Consider the following 17519-nt stretch of genomic DNA (forward strand, 5'->3'; position numbering starts at 1 on the left):
CGAATACTCGACCGCTTGTGCCAGATACATGGCACCCTCGAAAGCCGGCCAATCGCACCAACAGGGATTGTTGGGTGTTCAAGCAGGCAGGCAAGTTAAATGCCGAAAATGCCGACAAGGGGCTGCATAGCGATGACGAGAAGAGCCCCGGCCGCCGAACAACAGTGGACAGAAGGGTTTTCCCCCACAAGTGCGGACGGTGAACATGATATACGTAACCCACATCCCCAAGAGGGAGCGGAAGCGCGCATTAAGGGACGTATACGCGATAGAGCCAGTCGCTCCAAAGTTCAACCCATGGTCCTCCTGCCTGATCACCTTTGATCGAAGGGACCATTCCACTAGCACCCGTCATGGCGGATTCGCCGCATTGGTTCTAGACCCAATTATTGACGGATTTCATCTCACTAGAGTCTTTATGGACGGCGGCAGTAGCCTGAACCTGCTTTACCAGGATACAGTGCGGAAAATGGGCATAGATCCCTCGAGGATTAAGCCCACCAAAACGACCTTTAAAGGCGTAATACCAGGTGTAGAGGCCAACTGTACAGGCTCAGTCACACTTGAAGTGGCCTTCGGATCTCCGGATAATTTCTGAAGCGAGGAGTTAATCTTTGACATAGTCCCATTCCACAGTGGCTATCACGCACTGCTCGGACGAACCGCATTCGCCAAGTTCAATGCGGCACCACACTATGCATACCTTAAGCTCAAGATGCCAGGCCCTCGAGGAGTAATTACGGTCAATGGAAACACCGAACGCTCCCTCCGAACGGAGGAGCACACGGCGGCCCTTGCAGCGGAAGTACAAAGCAGCCTCTCCAGGCAGTTCTCCAGTCCGGCCATTAAACGTCCGGACACCGTCAAGTGCGCCCGGAGTAACCTACAACAAGACCGCCTGGCACGTTCCGAGCAGGCGTAGCAATGCGGCCCCAACCCCAGCCCTCGCAAAATGCGACACTAGTACTTCACGTACATAACTACGCTCTAGAAATACCATGGGTACAGGGGGAGGGGCACCATCACGGCACGCCCGAAACACGGCTTAAACCGCACCAGGGGCTGTCGATTTTTTAATTTTCTCTTACTTGCAGGACTCCACTCTTCGGAAGGCATGTTCGGCAGTTTAATTGCCGCACAAACGATGCAAGAACCAGGGAAGCAGACAAGCCATGCCGCATTACAGAACTCCCAGGTGGTCTCTATCACGAGCAGTATACCTGTTTCGCATACCATTCCGCAGCCTGCCCCTGGAACGGACATGTTAAATTAGTCCAACCTTTTGCTTATCGCATTATTTGTATCGTTCTGCTTTGATCGCAGCCCTTTTTATAAACAATGCATAGCTTTTGTCTATTTTTGCATTACCTTTTTTTTACAAATATATGTTCCTTGACGACATGTTGCACCCGTACACTTTGGTACGGCCAAAATACGCCAGGGGCTTTAGTACCCCTCAATATGGTGTGAGAAGTCCAAACACTTTAACAAGTGTGGCACCCCGAACTTATAGAATTATATGCATCGGCTCCGAATCATGTCTTGGGTCAATAGTTGGGTTTGCCCGGCTCCTATGTTTTGGTGCCTTACGTTCCGCTATATCGGCTAAGGTAGCACTAGGAGAACTACTGCGATTGTGCCCCAGTTGAGCTGGGTCGAGCACCTCAGTAGAGAAAGCTAAAACTGACTGTCATGATGAAGCGAGAGCTGGTCGCTGTTCGAGAGGTTTTTCGAGTCCCTAAAGACTTATGCCGCTTAGAGCGTGGAGCCGGCTCTGTCCGGCCAAAGGCGTGGATAGCGCCCCGAACTCGGTCTTCCGAATACCAGGGGCTTCACCGAAATTTAAAATTATAGAATTCTATGGCTAAGTGAGAGTGTTCACGCATTATAGTCCGATTGCCTTGTTCATTGTGCTGAGCGCCTCCCTCGAAGGACCCAAACATGGGAAAAAGAGCGCTCAGGTTTATCCCCGAACATCCCAGCACTAGCGGCGCGGGGGCAGAAGCCGACGACTCGCCATCTCTCAGAATTGATAAACAGCTGCACAGAAGGTAATATTTTAAATTCCAATAGCATTGCTTAGCGCATATGAACAAGTTTTCAGCGCACAGGACAAAACGAGCAAGTTTTACTCAAAAATTACATGCCTGGAACATTCATCCGCCATAAGGCAGGCACCCTTCAGAACATCCTTATAATAATTCTTGGGCTTGCGATGCTCTTTCCCCGGCGGTGGCCCATCCTTCACAAGCTTCTCAGCATCCAGCTTGCCCCAGTGCACCTTAGCATGGGCAAGGGCCCTACGGGCACCTTCAATGCAGACGGAGTGCTTTATGACTTTGAGCCTTGGACAGGCCCCCACCAGGCGCCGCACCTGCCCGAAATAGCTCCCAGGCAGAGCCTCTCCAGGCCACAACCGAACTATGAGGCCCTTCATGGCCTGTTCGGCCGCCTTGTGGAGCTTGACCAGTTGCTTCAGCTGGTCGCTTAGGGGCACGGGGTGTCCGGCCTCAGCATAATGAGACCAGAACACCTTCTCTGTCGAGCTGCCCTCCTCGTCTAGATAGAATGCGGCAGCATCAGACACGCTACGGGGAAGATCCGCGAAGGATCCTGGAGAACTCCGGATTCGGGTAAGTAACAAGTAACTCACGTTTACATGTATACTTTGCATAAAGAATGCCTTACCCGCCGCTATCTTTTTCACCGCATCCAACTCCTGGAGGGTCTTCTGGGATTCGGCCTTGGCAGACTTGGCATCTTTAATAGCCACCGCGAGCTCAGACGCTTGTGTCTTTGAGTCAAGCTCCAAACTCTCATGTTTTTTCATGAGAGCCTGGAGCTCTTGCTGCACCTTGCCAACCTGGGCCTCATACTTCTCCCGCTCGGTGCGCTCCGTGGCCGCCCTCTTCTTGGCCTCGACCAGTGCTTGCTTAAGGGTCGCCACCTTAGACGTGGCCCCTACAATAACCACAATACTCCTATCATTTTTTGCAATTGCACTTTATATATATATATATATATATATATATTTAAACAAGGTATTTCTTACCTTCATTGTCCTCGAGCTGCTTCTTGGCACGCCCGAGCTCTTGCTCGGACCGCTCGAGGTTCTGCTTTAGCGTGTCCACTTCCGCAGTCAGTGCGGCGGATGCAAGCAGAGAAGCCTACATACGCATATTGACTCCTTTTTGTTAGACTCCTACGAATTTTATTTGATCCTCTATTCGGCTTTTCTTCCCGAACGCCAAACAGAGCATCAGGGGCTACTATCTATGCGGTAATATTATTTACACATTCTTTACTTACCTCAAAGCCTGTTAAAAGGCTAGTACAAGCTTTAGTCAGTCCGCTCTTGGCGGACTGAACCTTCTGGACCACCGCACTCATAATGGTGTGGTGCTCCTCGTCGATGGAGGCGCCTTTGAGCACCTCCAACAGATTGTCCAGCGCCTCCGGTTGGACGGGGGTCACCGGCACGGTGGGCTTGCTCCTCTTGGAAGGAGGTCCCCCACCGGACTCTGGAACCTTTGAAGGTTCTGGAGCAGTGTCCGGCCTAGAACCGAACTTGGAGCCCTGGGGGGTTTCATCCCCTTTACTCCTAGAGTCCGGGAGGTCGCCTTGCGGCGCCTCCAGGACCACCTCCTCCCGGCTTGGCACATGTTGGAACAACACTTCGGTGTCGTCCGTAGGGCGGGGGGAGGAAGCCGTCAGAAGCGAATTCACATCCGACGAGTCCAGTGAACCACTCGACGACACGTCGAGCCGGTCTTTGGGTGGGCTGCATAAACATATTCGACATAAGGGAAAGTTGTGCAATAAAGGAATACTATGAATTACTCTGGTATACGGATACTTATGATTTAGCCAGGGGCTTAGCCCTGAGCGGCCACTCCTCTCCGCCATCGTCGGCGTCGGTGGAGTAGTCCAGAGGAAGGGTTTTCCCCTTCTTGGACCCTTCGGCCTCCCCAGTTGGGGCGGCCTTCCTTTTCTTCCCTTCCCCCGCTGGAGGGGGAGGGGTCTCTTCTTCCTCCTCCTCGTCTTCATGGGAGGAGTGCATCTTGGAGTCGTCGGATGAGGGATCCGACACCTCCAGGCGCCGGGCACTCTTTCGAGTCCCCGTGGACTTCTTCTTGGCCTTCTTCTCCGGCACCACATGGGGTGCCGGAACCAGCAGCTTCGCCAAGCGGGCATCGGCTGGGTCTTCGGGCAAAGGAGCCGGACAGTCGATCTGTCCGGACTTTGCCTGCCAAACCTGTCAAAGGTAAGGGAGCTTAGATCCCGCATAGAGTTAAACTATGAAAAACTAATACCCTGTAAAAGGTACAAACAACTTACCGCGCTAGCATGCCGCTGCGCGCTGAATCCGCGATCCTCGGTAGCGGATGCGGGAGCCTCGGCCCTTGAAAAGCACCTTCCAGGCATCTTCGTACGTCGTGTCGAAGATCCTGCTCAGAGTTCGGTGCTGCGCCGGGTTGAACTCCCACATATTTAAGGCCCGTTGTTGACACGGGAGGATCAGGCGGATGAGCATAATCTGGACTACGTTGACAAGCTTGAGCTGCTTGTCCACCAGGGTTTGGATGCATGTTTGTAGTCCAGTCACCTCTCTTTTGCTGCCCCACGACAGGCCCGTCTCTTTCCAGGACGTGAGCCGCGTTGGGGGTCCGGACCGGAACACGGGGGCTGCGACCCACTCAGGGTCACGCAGCTCGGTGATGTAAAACCACCCCGATTGCCACCCCTTCAGGGTCTCCACATAGGAGCCCTCGAGCCATAAGACGTTGGGCATCTTGCCCACCATGGCGCCTCTGCACTCCGCCTGGTTGCCGCGCACCACCTTCGGCTTGACGTTGAAAGTCTTGAGCCATAGGCCGAAATGGGGGCGGATGCAGAGGAAAGCCTCGCACATGACGATAAACGCCGAGACGTTGAGGACGAAGTTCGGGGCCAGATCATGGAAATCCAGGCCGTAGTAGAACATGAGTCCCCAGACGAATGGGTGGATAGGAAAGCCCAGTCCGCAGAGGAAGTGGGGAAGGAACACTACCCTCTCATGGGGCCTTGGGGTGGGGAGGAGCTGCCCCTCTTCGAGAAGCCGGTGCGCGATGTCGTTAGACAAGTATCCGGCCTTCCTTAGTTTTTTGATGTGCCCCTCCGTGATGGAGGAGGCCATCCACTTGCCGCCCGCTCCGGACATGGCTGGAGAAGGTTGAGGTGGGGAGTGCGGACTTGGGCACTGGAGCTTGAGTGCGCGAGAATGGATAGGCAAAGGAGGAAGAAGGCGTAGGTGAAAAGGTGGATCCTTATCCCCTTATATGGGTGGACGCAACTACGTGTCCCCACTAGCCTGGTAAAACTCGCTTATCTCCAAGCACCGTAATCAATGGCGCGGTTGGGTTACCCACGCCCGTATTGATGAGAATCCCGGAATAAGGGGACACGATCTCTGCTTTAACAAGACGTGCCAAGGAAACCGCCTCGCATGACGCGCTGAGGTGGGATAATAAAACGATTCGGATAAAGGCTTGGTCGTGGTGTGTCACACTACGGAATACGTCAGCAGATTAGATTTGTGTAAATATTATTCTCTCTATGGCAATATGTGGAAACTTAATTTGCAGAGCTGGACACTATCTTTGTGTTCAAAATCTTCTATGAAGTACTTGGAGGAGGAACCCGCCTTGCAATGTCGAAGACAATCTGCGCGCCGGACTCGTCGTCATTGAAGCCTGGTTTAGGGGCTACTGAGGGAGTCCTGGATTAGGGGGTGTCCGGATGGCCGGACTATACCTTCAGCCGGACTCCTGGACTATGAAGATACAAGATTGAAGACTTCATCCCGTGTCCGAAAGGGACTTTCCTTGGCGTGGAAGGCAAGCTTGGCGATACGGATATGTAGATCTCCTACCATTATAACCGACTTTGTGTAACCCTAACCCTCTCCGGTGTCTATATAAACCGGAGGGTTTTAGTCCGTAGGACAACATACAGAACAACAATCATACCATAGGCTAGCTTCTAGGGTTTAGCCTCTTTAATCTCGTGGTAGATCTACTCTCGTGGTAGATCTACTCTTGTATTACCTCCATCAAGAGGGCCCGAACCTGGGTAAAAATTCGTGTCCCCTGCCTCCTGTTACCATCCGGCCTAGATGCACAGTTCGGGACCCCCTACCCGAGATCCGCCGGTTTTGACACCGACAGTGGGACTAATGCCCTTAAGATCATCAAGAGTATATCCAATAGAAGCACGGTGCTTCTTCAGAGTTTTCAACAATTTATTTTCTTCATGCTCTGAAAGGTTAGCACTAATAATAACAGGATATATCTCTTTCTCATCAAGAGAAGCATATTTAAGAGTATCAGGTAAAGGTTTAAGCTCAAACACGGGATCACCCTTGGGTGGAGGAGGATCCCCTAGGATTTCAACAGGCAAGTTGTGTTTCAAAATAGGTCCCTGTTTAAAGAATACTTCATCTATTTCCCTTCTTTCATTCATAAACATATCATTTTCATGGTCTAGCAAATATTGCTCTAAAGGATCATTAGGAGGCATGGCAATAGAAGCAAAACCGATAATTTCATCTTTACTAGGCAATTCTTTATTATGGGGTTGTCTATGAAACTTAGCAAAATTAAACTCATGAGACATATCCCCTGAACCAACAGAAACAATATCCTTATTGCAGTCTATCTTAGCATTAACGGTATTCAAGAAGGGTCTACCAAAAATAATGGGACAAAAGTCATCTTGTGGGGAATCGAGAACAAGAAAATCAGCAGGATATTTAACTTTCCCACACAAGACTTCAACATCTCTAACGATTCCAACGGGTGAAATAGTGTCTCTATTGGCAAGCTTAATTGTAACATCAATTTCTTCTAACTCAGTAGGTGCAATATCATTCATAATTTCTTTGTATAAGGAATGAGGTATTGCACTTGCACTAGCACCCATATCACATAAGCCATGATAGCAATGATCTCCTATTTTAACAGAAATAACAGGCATGCCTACAACAGGTCTATGTTTATTTTTAGTATCAGTTCTAGCAATTCTAGCAGCTTCATTACAGAAGTAAATAACATGCCCATCAGTATTATTGGCCAAGAGATCTTTAACCATAGCAACACTAGGTTCAACTTTAATTTGCTCAGGGGAGTAGCTATTCTAGTATTGCTCTTACGAACCACAGTTGAAGCTTTAGTGTGATCCTTTATTCTAACAGGGGAAGGTGGTTTCTCAATATAAGCAGTGGGAATAACAGGATCATTATAAGTGATAGTCTTTTCTTCAACTTTAATAGGTGCAACTACTTTTACTTCAATTGGAGGATTATAGTTAAACCACTTCTCCTTAGGGACATCAACATGAGTAGCAAAGGATTCACAGAAAGAAGCTACTATCTCAGAGTCAAGTCCATATTTAGTGCTAAATTCACGGAAAGCATCGGTATCCATAAAAGATTTAAAACAATCAAACTTGGGTGTTATACCTGACTCCTTACCTTCGTCGAGGTCCCAATCTTTAGAGTTGCGTTTAATTCTTTCCAATAAATTACATTTGAATTCAATAGTCTTCATCATAAAAGATCCAGTACAAGAAGTATCGAGCATGGAGCGATTACTGAGAGAAAGTCAAGCATAAATTTTTTGAATAATCATTTCTTTTGAGAGATCATGATTGGGGAATGAATATAACATTGACTTAAGCCTCCCCAAGCTTGAGCGATGCTTTCTCCTTCGCGAGGCCAAAAATTATATATATAATTGCGATCACGATGAACAAGATGCATAGGATAAAACTTCTGATGAAATTCTAATTTCAATTAGTTGTAGTTCCATGATCCCATATCATCACATAGCCTAAACCATGTCAATGCATCTCCCTTCAAAGATAAAGGGAAGACCTTCTTCTTGATAACATCCTCGGGCATACCTGCAAGCTTAAATAATCCACAAAATTCATCCACATAGATTAGCTGCAAATCGGGATACAATGTTCCATCTCCTGTAAAAGGATTAGCTAGCAGTTTCTCTATCATACTTGAAGGAATTTCAAAGTAAACATTTCCAGTAGGTTGAGGAGCAACTCTTTGCTACTGGTCGTGGTGAAGATACCCCGAACAAGCCCCTCAAAGGATTATGTTCCATAGTAACAAGTGACAGTAAATTTCAACACACTATATAATTTTTTCCTTACCAAATTCCACCTACCTGTAAGTGCATCTAGTGCCACCCCTAGTTGGTTTTGGAGTATTGACGACAAACCTAGTTGAGGGACTAATGTGTTTGTGAGAATTGCAGGATAACACAGGTAGAAGTCCCTCATTGATTCGGTTTTCCTACCAGAGATGACCCCTAAAAATGTATGAAGACATTGAAGTCAAAGGTGGTATATGAAGATATTCACATTGAAGAGTATGACAAGAGAAGACACCACATGAAGCCTATGGAGCTCGAAAACTTAGATCTTTCGTAGTTCTCTTTCTTCTGTGTTGAGTCATAGGAACCACCGTACTGTTAAGTGGGGTCCAAGAGAACCAGTCGGAATGACTGAAGTGATGCTTAAACAAAACCTATGTCTTCGAGTGAAGACTATGAGAGCGAATCTTGTCCAGAGTCGGACAAGTCAGCTTTGCTTGTAGCCCAAGTAAAGTTGCCGTGTGAGTTTGAAATCTGACGTTGGAACACGTGTCAGTTCCTTAGTGACCCAGGGTCATTTCGGACAAATCAGGTCGGGTTGTCAAGTGGCTATAAATAGCCCACCCCCTACAACCATAAACGGTTGGCTGCTCAGATTCAGAGTACGGCTTTTGTCGTTTGAGAGCAACCCACCTCGAAGTCTTTGAGAGAGAATTCCTTGCAAGGATAAAGCCCTAACCACCCAGAGCCAAAGAGAATTAGGCATCACTTAAGTCTTCTTGTCTGTGTGATCTGAAGACTTATTACACTTGAGGACTGTGCATCCTCCAGCCGATTAGGCGTCGCGTTCTGAGCATCCAAGAGACATTGTGGATTGCCGGTGAACAAAGTCTGTGAAGGTTTGGGAGTCTACCTTGAAGACTTACCAGAGTGATTGGGCGAGGTCTTTGAGACCTTAGCTCAAGGGGAATACGGTGAGGACTGGGTGTCCTGAGCTGCGTGTTCAGGACTGGGTGTCCGGGACTGTGTGTCCTAAGGTTTAAATACCTAGCCGCCCTAACCAGACATACAGTTGTCACAGCAACTGGAACTGGTCCAACAAATCATTGTCTTCAGCGAGTCACTGGTTTCATCTTCCCTTCCCTTTACTTATTGTTACTCCTTGTGAAGTCATTGTATGTTCGCACTATCTTTTGTCTTTACTGAGTGACTGCGTGTTCTGTGTGGCTTCACAATATCTTCCTACCTGATCCTTACTACATTGCTGCTATTAGTCATTGTGCTTTCACTCTATTGAATACTTGACTATGGCTTGCCTAGTGTAGTCTACCTTCCGCTGCAGGGTAGTAGGTTTATTTGTATCGTTTGTCTTCATAACTTCCACGTTTTGAAGACTTTCATAAAAATCGCCTATTCACCCCCCCCCCCTCTAGTCGATATAACGCACTTTCAATTGGTATTAGAGCAAGGTGCTCCCTTGCTCTGTGTGATTCGGTTTAACCACCTGGAGTTTTAGCTATGTCGGTTGCAGGGATAATTAAAGTCTCCGCTGTGTGCCCCGTCTTCGATGGAACTGAATATCCCTACTGGAAGAATAAGATGCGCATGCATCTTGAAGCCATTGACGTTGACCTATGGTATGTCATCAAGAACGGCGTTCCCAAGGCTGGAGAAGGTGTCACTGCTGCTGATGTCAAGAAGTTCGTTCAACTGGACTCTACTGCCAAGAATATCATCTGTGGTCATCTGACCAAAGGACAGTATGGCCGTGTGAGTGCTTTGGAAACATCTAAGCTGGTCTGGGACTGGCTCTCCAAGGTCAATGAAGGCGTCTCAACCCAGAGAGATCAGAGAATCAGTGTCCTTCGCAACCTCTTCAACCGCTTCAAGCGAAATGACAATGAGAATGTCCAGCTCACATTTGACCGACTCACTGACATCACAAATGAGCTTCAAGCCCTCGGAGCTACTGAGATCACCAAGCATGAAGTCGTCAAGACACTACTGAGATCACTTGACAGTTCGTTTGACACCCTAGCCCTGATGATTCAAGAACGTCCTGATTTCAAGACACTTGAGCCGTTTGACATACTTGAGAGGCTCAACACACATGAGTTTCAGCTTTCTGAGAAAAGAGATATCTACGGTCCAAACTATGGGCGAACTCGTGCCTTGAAGGCAAAAGCTGTCTCCTCATCTGAAGAAGAATCTGATAGCAGTTCTGATGATCCTGAAGACATTGGAAGGGAACTTTCTATGCTTGTCAAGAAGTTCCAAAAATTCACCAAGAAGAAAGGCTTCAGAAAGTCTTCCCGATCAAGCTCAAGGAATGATGAAGCTTCTGCTCACGACTACAAGAAGAAAACATGTCACAAGTGCAAGAAACCTGGCCACTTCATCTCTGAGTGTCCACAGTGGGACAATGAGAACAAAAAGAAGAAGAAGAGCAAGGAATATGACTCTGACGACAAGAAGAAGAAGAAATACTCAAAGTCTTCTTCCAAGTCTTCCTCAAAGTCTTCATCACACAAGAAGAGCTCATCTGGCAAGGCACGTGTGTTTGTTGGCAAGGAAATGGATTCAGAGGAGGAGTCCGCTTCTGAGGAGGCGGAGGTGGAGTCTGAGGAGGAGTCCGATTCAGGCGTCGCAAGTCTGGCTACAGCATGCGTTGCCAAGTCCATCTTCAACAATGAAGACAATGACTTCATCACCGACACCGATGCAAATGACAAGGACTACTCCGCTTCTACCTACTGCTTCATGGCACGCGGTGCCAAGGGTACGACACCAACGTATTCAGAATGGATTATTGATAGTGGGTGTACAAATCACATGACTGGCAAAAGAAGTCTTCTTATGGAATCAACCTTACGTCCATACGACAAGAGTCACATCACATTTGCTGACACTGGTAAAAGTAAGGTATTGGGTCTAGGTAGAGTTGCAATCTCAAAGGATCAACACATGGATAAAGTCATGCTTGTTGAATCCCTTGGCTTCAACTTAATGTCTGTCTCAATGCTTTGTGATTTGAACATGATCGTAATATTTGGAAAATATCGTTGCCTTGTACTAATGGAATCTGACAAGTCTCTAGTATTTGAAGGGTATCGAAAAGATGATTTGTACGTGGTAGATTTCTCAGCAGGACCACAGCTTGCCGTATGTCTTCTAGCAAAAGCTTCAGAATGTTGGCTCTGGCATCGGAGGCTTGGGCATGCTGGCATGAGGAACCTCCACACCCTGGCAAAGAAGAAGCATGTCATAGGCATCGAGAGCGTCAAGTTCAAGAAAGATCACTTATGCGGTGCCTATGAGGCAGGAAAGATGACGAGGGCCAAACATCCCTCGAAGACAATCATGACCACTACTCGACCCTTCGAACTGCTTCACATGGATCTTTTCGGTCCCACTCATTACTCAACTCTTACTACTACTGCTTGTCTCTATGGCTTTGTCATTGTTGATGATTATTCTAGATATACTTGGGTGCACATAATCCTTTACAAGACTGAAGTGCAGGATGTCTTCAGACGCTTCGCCAATCGAGCAATGAACAACTATGGCGCCAAGATAAAGCATATCAGAAGTGACAATGGCACTGAATTCAAGAACACTGGCCTTGATACATATCTTGATACCTTGGGCATCACACATGAATTCTCAGCCCCGTACACGCCACAGCAGAATGGGGTCGTCGAACGCAAGAACAGAACACTCAGTGAGATGGCCAGAACGATGCTAGATGAATACAAGACTCCAAGAAAGTTCTGGCCTGAAGCCATTGATACTGCATACCATACAATCAATCGTGTTTATCTTCACAAGCTTCTGAACAAGACATCTTATGAGCTCCTTACTGGCAAGAAGCCAAATGTCAGTTACTTCAGAGTATTTGGTGCCAGGTGCTGGATCAAGGACCCACATCACAGCTCAAAGTTTGCACCAAAAGCACATGAGGTTTTATGCTTGGATATGGAAAGGATTCGCACTCCTATAGAGTCTTCAATCTCTTTCATTACAAAGTGGTTGAAACAGTGGATGTGTGGTTCGATGAGACCAACGGTTCACAAAGAGAGCAACTGCCAAATGTGCTAGATGAGTTCCATCCAGTGAATCAATCAAGCTAATGGGAACTGGAGAAATTATACCTTCTGAAGCTCATCCTGAAGAAGAACTTATCATCTCAGCACCTGATCAACATGAAGACAATGCTCAGCCTGAAGACATTCCTTCTAACAACGACAATGATCAGCAAGAGCAAAATCTTCGCCCTGTACATCCTCGCGTGGCCAATGAAGTGCAGATTGAAAGAATAATTGATAGCATCAATGCACCCGGTCCACTCACTCGTTCAAGGGCAACTCAGCTAGCAAATTTCTGTGGGCACTTCGCATTCGTCTCAATAACAGAACCCAAGAAAGTTGAAGAAGCCTTCATGGAACCTGAATGGATTCAAGCTATGCAAGACGAGCTTCAACGGTTTGAGCTGAATAATGTATGGGAACTGGTCAAGCGTCCCGATCCTCGGAAGCACAACATAATAGGCACCAAATGGATATACCGCAACAAGCAAGATGAGCATGGTCAAGTTGTCAGAAACAAAGCTTGTCTCGTTGCTCAAGGATATACTCAAGTGGAAGGCATTGACTTCGATGAAACATTTGCTCCTGTGGCTAGACTTGAAGCCATACGCATACTGCTGGCCTATGCAAATCATCACAACATACTTCTTTATCAAATGGATGTGAAGAGCGCCTTCCTCAATGGCAAGATTGAAGAAGAAGTGTATGTTGCACAACCTCCTGGCTTTGAAGATCCAAAACATCCTGACATGGTATACAAGCTCAACAAGGCACTGTATGGCCTCAAACAAGCCCCTCGGGCCTGGTATGACACACTCAAATACTTCCTGAAGAGCAAAGGCTTCATACCTGGTTCTCTCGACCCCACTCTCTTCATGAAGACATATGATGGTGAACTGTTTGTGTGCCAAATATATGTGGATGACATTATCTTCGGCTGCACCAATCAGAAGTACAGTGAAGAGTTTGGATATATGATGCAAGAGCAATATCAAATGTCTATGATGGGAGAGCTGAAGTTCTTTGTCGGTCTTCAAATACGACAGCAACGCAACGGCATCTTCATATCTCAAGAGAAGTATCTCAAAGATTGCCTGAAGAAGTTCGGTATGCAAGACTGCAAAGGCTTCACGACGCCAATGCCAGCCAAGCATCATCTGGGTCCTGACGACAATGGTAAAGAGTTCGATCAAAAGGTATACCGCTCCATGATTGGTTCTTTACTTTATCTATGTGCATCTAGGACAGATATTATGCTTAGTGTTTGCATGTGTGCTCGATTTCAAGCGGCACCAAAGGAGTCGCATCACTTAGCTCTGAAGCGAATTCTTCGATATTTGGCTCACACCCCAACTCTAGGATTATGGTATCCAAAGGGCTCAGAGTTTGATCTGGTTGGATTCTCGGATGTTGATTATGCTGGTGACAAAGTTGATCGCAAGTCTACATCAGGCACATGTCATTTTCTGGGACGATCACTTGTATGTTGGTCTTCAAAGAAGCAGAACTGTGTATCTCTCTCCACTGCTGAATCTGAATACATTGCTGCTGGATCTTGCTGCGCTCAGCTTCTGTGGATGAAGCAAACGCTCAAAGACTATGGCATTCATCTGAAGCAAGTGCCACTCTACTACGACAACGAAAGCGCCATCAAGATTGCCAACAACCCAGTTCAGCACTCGAAGACAAAGCACATTGAAATTCGTCATCACTTTCTCAGAAATCATGTTGTGAAGGAAGATATTGATATCATACACGTCAACACTAAAGAGCAATTGGCAAATATCTTCACCAAGCCCTTGGATGAGAAGAGATTTTGCAAGTTACGGTGTGAGCTAAATATCCTGGAATCCTCAAATGTCCTGTGATCAGGCACACATTCTAACCCTTATGCATACTGATGACTTAGATGTGCAACACACGAAGTAAAGTATATCTTCAATCAATGAAGACATACATTCTAAGTGTGAATACATTAATGTGGAATTTGACTTCGGAGCGCCACGATAATTGTGCGCCGTGTCTGGGTCTAATACTTCCTATACGGTGGGTAACGCCACCACCAAATGTTCTATTTTGAAGTGTTTCACTCATGGCGTTACCTTGCTATGTATTCACATTTGGTTTGGCTTCAATCTCAACATGTTTTCATGATTATCTTCACTATGTTGATTATATATATATACTAGTGTTCTGTCCTCTACAGCATTCACTTATAGCTATGTCTTCTTGTTGAACTTTTTGAACTAAGTGAATGTGATCGGACCCTAACCTCTCTATGCTATCTATCTCAAACTCCATCTCTCCAAGTCATATGCATTCTATTGAAACTGTCGAATGTCTTCTCTGCGTCCTTGTTAGCAGAAGATACAAAGACAATCTTAAGTCCGCTTTCAATGCTCATTCCTCCACATGAAACCCGGAGAAGTAGGAACGACCACCCGACAATCCAGGCGTGTGTGGGACGTGGAACAAACCCCCAAAATTCTGCACGATGGCCACGTGCTCCTCAGACGTGAATCGCCAGGGGCACCTGTGTAATAACGCAGTGCCGCCCCTGTACCTATAAATACACACTTCACGGCGGTCATTATCTCTTCTTCCACTCTCGCACGAACCCTAGCGCCACCGCTAGCCCTCGACGACGCCGGCGACGAAGCGCTTCGCTGCCGCAACCTCTCCGACGTCGTCTTCATGCCGACCGCGGACATCGTCCTCTCCGCCGTCGCTGTAGGTGTCCTCCATCGCCAAGTTAGGGCACGGAAGATCGAACTGCTCGGCCTCATCTTCCACTCCATCTAACAGTTCTTAGTGTGAATTCTTACAGCATCATATAAATTCACCTGAAGCAAGTTCCTGTTTATCCAGCAAGCGAAAATCTTTGAAGCCTTTGAACGTGTTGAAGCCTTTCAGTTTAAAGTTCATGGCTTCAAAGAAATCAGCAAGGAAGGGTGGTAGAAAGCATCATGGAGAAACATCTAGAGATCTGCCAGATGACCTCTCAGAACTGTACAACACAGATCCTGAAGAGGATTACAATCAGCACAAGACCCGAATCCAATGGATTCGAAGATATTGGGCAGAACAATGGTTCAAATACCGATTTGTAACCCAGGAATATGCTGAGAAAAATGCCATCAAGAGACTATGGGGAGACATCCTATACAAAAATCTTCAACCCAGGTCCAGAGATGAAACCATTGAACAAGGCTTCTATCCCTGCATGGTCTGTGGGCCACAGCCTGTTGATGCACACCCATCGTCACTACTATGGTTTCGTGACGACATTTTGTTTAAGCGCAACTTCCAGTTTTCCCAGAACTCAGCGAAGCAAAACAAGAAGACATTGGGACTAGACTTCAACCCTGGTCCCTCAGCTCCAACGGCTGATGGCACACGAGATGCAGAACCCAATGTCGTCGGTCCTTTCTACAACCTTGAAGGCCTCATCACCCATATCTTGGTTCAAGGGACTGTAGTGAATGAGCCTGCAGCTGACGCTGAATCAGATGAAGCGCCTGCAGCGCCGAAGCCAAAGAAGTTGAAGAAGCCTAAAGCTTCAAAGCCTGCCCCCTCACCAAAAATCTCACGGGCGAAGCCACTAGCAACTGCACCTCCTGAAGACAGTGTGTAGTCCGAAGATTTATCACGCATCTCCAAGCCCCAGAAGGTCAAGATGCCTCTGCCACACACCGGCCAAGAGCTAACAACTACTGCCATTCTGCGCAATGATGCCATTGATCTGTCAAGTGATGAAGATCTTGCAGATGACGCTCTTGAGCAACTCATCAAGAGCAAAGAAGAAGCAGAAATCTTCAATGATCTACCTCTCTTTGATGTGACAATCATCCACAACTTCATTGATGAGTGGTTTGACACGCCAAACATCAGCTTGGAAGATCTGCAGCTACCCATTGGCCTCAGTGTCGCCTTCCATGGCGCCATTGCTTCAGAGTTAGCTATCGCCCAGTGCATTGTTGAACTGAAGCAAAAGATTGACTATGAAAAGGCTCAGTTCAAGAAGCATATGGCCAAGCTCAGCGTGCAAGAGGTGAAGAACTTCAAGATTATGCTGCACGAGCTCAAGGAAGCCTTTCTCAAGAAACGTGCAGAAGCTCAAGGTTCTCGTGAGCGCATGAAGGTTCTGGCTGACAAATGTGTGCAGGCCTACAATGAGGCTGAGAAGCGCAAGGCCCTTGGGCGTCCTGGCATCGACCCCAGGATGGCTGCAAAGAAGATGAAGAAGCCCGCTACGGCTGAACCTGACGCACCAAGGCAGAAAGCAGATCCCATTGTCTTCCCAACTAGCATGACTGGCTCGAAGCCAAAGGCCAGGTCAACCGCTTCAGAACTGAAGAATACGAGGACTGCTGAGGCTGAAGCCAGAAAGAGGAAACATCCTGAAGCCTCTGCTACTGCTCCCTCCAAGAAGAAGCGGAAGACCAAGAAGGAACGGGCTGCTCCCACAGAGCCCTTAATTGTTGAACCCATCTCCATGGTTCTCCCTGACGCTGAACATCAAGAGCGTCAACTGACTGTCCATGAGCCTGCTTTCACAGAGGCTCATGAAGCTGAAGACTTTCCAGCAGCTGATCCCATCGCTGCTGAAGACATTGGTCAACATGACCATGTAGAAGATGGTGCAGTCCTTCCTCAGCTCGAGAACAGCGAACTCATCAGCATTGGTCGTCCTCTAACGCCAATCGCTCAGGATGCTTCATGGGCTGATCGCCCACAAGAGGAAGAAGACTTTGAGGCCCAGCCAACTCCAACTACACAGGCGTCGCCTATGTTGCGCAGGCTTCGCAAAGGACCAAGGCCTCCAGTCTCTGCGTCTGAAGCTGAATCTGCTGAAGACATTCCAGCTGCATCAGCCGATGAAGAAGAAGTCCCACAAGCTGCTACTCTCCCGTCCCACCAAGAAGTAGTTCTCGAGGAGAACGTGATTAAAAATCTTGAGGCTGCCACCACCAACACCACTGAAGCCACTGACGCTGTCATGGCTGAAGCTAATGTGGAGCCCTCCCCAACAAAAGCATCAGAAGTCAGCGAAGCCACTGATCCCACTGCTTCTGTTCCTGCACCTGCTGCCGGTCCCCAGTTCGACTATCAAGTTGAGCACAGGCCTCAGGTACAGAAGCCAATCCCAAGATTGCCCAGGTTCCCAGGTCCTGCATCAGCACCTGGATCCTTCAATATCAATGGCTTCAAAGCAGACAACACATTCTTCAATAGCTCCAGGAACCCCTACTCAAGGGAAAGGATATCATCTGATCGGTTCTGGAGC

This window comes from Triticum urartu, chromosome 7A (assembly GCF_056163025.1).
Source record: "Triticum urartu cultivar PI428250 chromosome 7A, HENAU_Tu73, whole genome shotgun sequence".
NCBI lineage: Eukaryota > Viridiplantae > Streptophyta > Magnoliopsida > Poales > Poaceae > Triticum > Triticum urartu.